We start from the raw sequence: 6000 nt of genomic DNA, 5'->3' as shown, positions 1-6000 counted from the left end.
AAGTAACACTGATTAAATGCTCAACTAACACTAAAGAAACGCTGAAGTATCATTGATTAAATGCTCAACTAACACTAAAGAAACGCTGAAGTAACGCTGATTAAATGCTCAACTAACACTAAAGAAACGCTGAAGTAACGCTGATTAAATGCTCAACTAACACTAAAGAAACGCTGAAGTAACGCTGATTAAATGCTCAACTAACACTAAAGAAACGCTGAAGTAACGTTGATGAAATGCTCAACTAACACTAAAGAAACGCTGAAGTAACACTGATTAAATGCTCAACTAACACTAAAGAAACGCTGAAGTAACGTTGATTAAAAGCTCAACTAACACTAAAGAAACGCTGAAGTAACACTGATTAAATGCTCAACTAACACTAAAGAAACGCTGAAGTAACGTTGATTAAAAGCTCAACTAACACTAAAGAAACGCTGAAGTAACACTGATTAAATGCTCAACTAACACTAAAGAAACGCTGATTAAATGCTCAACTAACACTAAAGAAACGCTGAAGTAACGTTGATTAAATGCTCAACTAACACTAAAGAAACGCTGAAGTAACGTTGATTAAATGCTCAACTAACACTAAAGAAACGCTGAAGTAACGTTGATTAAATGCTCAACTAACACTAAAGAAACGCTGAAGTAACGCTGATTAAATGCTCAACTAACACTAAAGAAACGCTGAAGTAACGCTGATTAAATGCTCAACTAACACTAAAGAAACGCTGAAGTAACGCTGATTAAATGCTCAACTAACACTAAAGAAACGCTGAAGTAACGCTGATTAAATGCTCAACTAACACTAAAGAAACGCTGAAGTAACGCTGATTAAATGCTCAACTAACACTAAAGAAACGCTGAAGTAACGCTGATTAAATGCTCAACTAACACTAAAGAAACGCTGAAGTAACACTGATTAAATGCTCAACTAACACTAAAGAAACGCTGAAGTAACATTGATTAAATGCTCAACTAACACTAAAGAAACGCTGAAGTAACGCTGATTAAATGCTCAACTAACACTAAAGAAACGCTGAAGTAACGCTGATTAAATGCTCAACTAACACTAAAGAAACGCTGAAGTAACGCTGATTAAATGCTCAACTAACACTAAAGAAACGCTGAAGTAACGTTGATGAAATGCTCAACTAACACTAAAGAAACGCTGAAGTAACGCTGATTAAATGCTCAACTAACACTAAAGAAACGCTGAAGTAACGTTGATTAAAAGCTCAACTAACTCTAAAGAAACGCTGAAGTAACACTGATTAAATGCTCAACTAACACTAAAGAAACGCTGAAGTAACGTTGATTAAAAGCTCAACTAACACTAAAGAAACGCTGAAGTAACACTGATTAAATGCTCAACTAACACTAAAGAAACGCTGAAGTATCATTGATTAAATGCTCAACTAACACTAAAGAAACGCTGAAGTAACGCTGATTAAATGCTCAACTAACACTAAAGAAACGCTGAAGTAACGCTGATTAAATGCTCAACTAACACTAAAGAAACGCTGAAGTAACGCTGATTAAATGCTCAACTAACACTAAAGAAACGCTGAAGTAACGCTGATTAAATGCTCAACTAACACTAAAGAAACGCTGAAGTAACGCTGATTAAATGCTCAACTAACACTAAAGAAACGCTGAAGTAACGCTGATTAAATGCTCAACTAACACTAAAGAAACGCTGAAGTAACGCTGATTAAATGCTCAACTAACACTAAAGAAACGCTGAAGTAACGCTGATTAAATGCTCAACTAACACTAAAGAAACGCTGAAGTAACGCTGATTAAATGCTCAACTAACACTAAAGAAACGCTGAAGTAACGCTGATTAAATGCTCAACTAACACTAAAGAAACGCTGAAGTAACACTGATTAAATGCTCAACTAACACTAAAGAAACGCTGAAGTATCATTGATTAAATGCTCAACTAACACTAAAGAAACGCTGAAGTAACGCTGATTAAATGCTCAACTAACACTAAAGAAACGCTGAAGTAACGCTGATTAAATGCTCAACTAACACTAAAGAAACGCTGAAGTAACGCTGATTAAATGCTCAACTAACACTAAAGAAACGCTGAAGTAACATTGATTAAATGCTGAACTAACACTAAAGAAACGCTGAAGTAACGTTGATGAAATGCTCAACTAACACTAAAGAAACGCTGAAGTAACGTTGATGAAATGCTCAACTAACACTAAAGAAACGCTGAAGTAACGCTGATTAAATGCTCAACTAACACTAAAGAAACGCTGAAGTAACGCTGATTAAATGCTCAACTAACACTAAAGAAACGCTGAAGTAACGCTGATTAAATGCTCAACTAACACTAAAGAAACGCTGAAGTAACATTGATTAAATGCTCAACTAACACTAAAGAAACGCTGAAGTAACGTTGATGAAATGCTCAACTAACACTAAAGAAACGCTGAAGTAACGCTGATTAAATGCTCAACTAACACTAAAGAAACACTGAAGTAACGTTGATTAAAAGCTCAACTAACACTAAAGAAACGCTGAAGTAACGTTGATGAAATGCTCAACTAACACTAAAGAAACACTGAAGTAACGTTGATTAAATGCTCAACAAAAGCTGAAGAAACCCTGAATAAACAACAGCACTACACCACAATACAACACAGAGAGTTTGAGCTTATTTCTATCATTTTCTGATGTGTTCATAATCAATATGTAACATATTTATTTATGTAAATATATATAAATAAATATATATATATATAAATAAATAAATAAATGTATATATATATATAAAAACCGGTTTATAACCGATATATAACATTATATATTTATTATATATATATATAGGTATTTAAATTTTGTTTATTATTTTATTTCTTATAAATTGTTTTTATAAAAATATATTTATTCTAGAATTTTTACACATACTCACACACACACACACACACACACACACACACACACACACACACACACACACACACGCACACACGCACGCGCGTATATATGAACCAAAGGAAGCAATCTTTGATCTTCTGATTAACCCTTCAGATTTGACAAAATAAAAATTCTCATTCTCCAGATGTGAAGAAACAACACAAACGTTCACAACCGTTCTGGATTTTAATCAGCTTTACAGTGTCTGATAGTTGTGGACTGTGAGCTGGACATTCAGATGAACACAACAATGAGAAAAACACAAACACACATCATGAGCCATGACAGATTTACACACTGACAGAAGAAAAGCAGGAGGAAATGAAGAGAAACCAGAGCAGAAGAAGCTGCACTGTGAAGATGAGGACAAAAATACAGACAACCTGACACAAACGTGCTGTAAACCAATCAATAATCCAGCAAACACATCCTTCAGGAGACTGAGGCAGAGCGATCTGTGTTATCAGACTGATTCTGAATAAAGTATAATGTAGAAGTCATCCTTAAACTCATTCAGACGGTCGTTTATTTACTGAGGAGGAGGATTTACTGTCTAAAGATGAAGATCTGCTTCTCCAGAACTCTTTTCCACCACAGAAAGATTAAGACTGAACTCTGAGTGAACATCCTGCAATTCTCTTTACAACATAAAACATGAATAAATTAAGGATTATTTTTACAAATTACTGTTTATATTTTTGTCATCTTAAGTTTTACTTATTTATTCTTTTATCTCGGTTATTAGTTCAGATAATTCAGAAATTTTGGAATATTTAAAATGTTTCTTGAAAATGTGACAGTTATTAGTTTAGTATTTGCTGTTTTTTTGATGCGTTTATATCTGATAACTATTTCATTAATTACAAGTTATTATAATTTAATTAGTTTCTCAAATTCTACATTTCCATTTCAATTCAATGTTTAGACTTAAAAAAAATTATTTATATCTCAATTGTAAGTTTAAAGTTAAATATCAAGTGTGTACATTAATTCTAAGCTTGTTTTTATTTGCTTGTTATATATTATATATACACACAATATATATATATATATATATATATATATATATATATATATATATATATATATATATAATATAAAATACATGTTTAGATGTGGCAAATTTACTATTTAAACCCTAAAACACACATTGTACAAAATGTTTTATCAATTGTAAATGTGTTTGATTTTGAGTTTCTCTCTTAATTTCAGTTTTTATCTTAATTGTGAGATTATATTTAACAAATTGGGAGTTTATATCTCAATGTTAATTTAATTCTGAGCTTTAATCTCAATTCCAGTTTCAAATTTAGCAAACTGTGTTCATTTCACACATAATCTAAATCGCTAAACCTTTTAAAGACCTCTTTAAACATCAGAATCATTAGATATAAACTCACATTTTAACAGAAAAGTCAGAATTAATTTAAAAAAACAAATACTCCATGGCAGAGATGAGCTTTGAGAAGATTCAGAGGTTACTTAAGTGTGTTTTTTATTTATTCGAGACTCAAACATCTGTAAATTCCCCTGTAAATCAGCACCGCCTGAACGAGTGCACAGGTTGTGTTTTATTTTATTTATTCGCTGATAAAATAAGAGCTAAAATGCTCTCAAGGTTTAGTTTGCAGAAACAATTCATTTGGGCAAACTATGAGTACACAAACAAAAAACGAATGTAATAATACGTTAAAACTCAGACACACGATGAAGACGACAGTAATTAGTGATTGAACCCTAATTAGTACCAAAGCTCAGTGTCGTTAAACCACTCAGATGATCATATTTCTGTTTAATAATTATATTTATATGTTCTGCAAGTGCATGAATGATGAGGTATTTCTTCAACTCTCCTGACTCATTGATTAAACTAACTAAAATATACATATCTATCATTTTATATGCTAATATCCTGCATATTTATTCAACAAAAATATAACATTATTTAAAAAAAATGCAGGTTTATAATTCATAAATCTGGCAACACTTTATAATGAAATCCCATTGGTTAACATTAGTTAATGTAAGAGTGAAATTAAAGAGCATGCAGGTCATTTTGTGTTTTTAAAGTGTGCTAATGTTGTTGAACATGTTTAAATACATATAAGCTCTGAATACACTGTCATTTAATCAGAATTTGAGCTTAATTTTGTAATGATTTTGAAATGACTCTTTTGAATCAGTTCATAGCTTAAGGACTGTAAGCACTTGTACTGCTCTGATTGGTCAGCTGGACAAGTCTGATTTGATTGGTCTTTCAGTGTCAGAAGGGAAACACTGGCATCAGTGTTTGTATGCCAGGGAGGCGGGGATTATGCAAATGATCTGTTCATCAGTATGATTCAAACTCACACTTACTGGTCACTTTATTAGGTACACCTATTCAACTACTCGTGAACGCAAATTCTTAATCAGCCAATCAAATGGCCTCCACGGTCACCAGACCTCAATCCAATAGAGCAGTGTTTCTCGATCATTTTCCATGTCTCCTTAACCAAACACACCTGACTCAGATCATCAGCTCATTAGCAGAGACTGAAAGACCTGTAATGGGTGTGACAGACAAAGGAGACATCCAAAACATGCAGTGTTGGTGGTCCTCCAGGAACGTGGTTGAGAAACACTGCAACAGAGCAACTTTGGGAGATTGGCATAATGGATGTGCAGCCGACAAATCTGCAGCAACTGCGTGATGCTATCATGTCAATATGGAGCAAAATCTCTGAGGAATATTTCCAGTAGCTTGTTGAATCTCTAACATGAAGGATTAAGACAGTTCTGAAGGCAAAAGGGGGTCCAACCCGGTACTAGTGAGGTGTACCTAATAAAGTGGCCGGTGAGTATAAAATGACTCATTGATGTGATTCAGTGATTCAATTAGTCATTATTGAATAAGGTATTTAAACACACATGCTCTTTAACGTCATTTCAGTAATATTTAACTAATGTTAGCAAATGAATCCTTAATTTAAAGTGTTATTAATCTTAAAAACAAACTAATTTCACATCACAAATGAGAAACAAACACATTAATAACAAAAACATTATTTCCCTCTGTACAA

The 6000-nt window shown here is 33.0% G+C and overlaps 1 protein-coding gene across 1 annotated transcript in view; it reads right to left on the bottom strand.

Moving 5' to 3' along the window:
* Window positions 1-6000, bottom strand: part of LOC130219446 (A disintegrin and metalloproteinase with thrombospondin motifs 20) — a 118614-nt gene that overhangs the window by 29867 nt on the left and 82747 nt on the right. The window lies entirely within an intron of this gene.

Source organism: Danio aesculapii, chromosome 25 (genome assembly GCF_903798145.1).
Source record: "Danio aesculapii chromosome 25, fDanAes4.1, whole genome shotgun sequence".
NCBI lineage: Eukaryota > Metazoa > Chordata > Actinopteri > Cypriniformes > Danionidae > Danio > Danio aesculapii.
The sequence above is the reverse complement of the archived record's forward strand: the minus strand, read 5'-3'. Positions and strand labels throughout refer to the sequence as shown.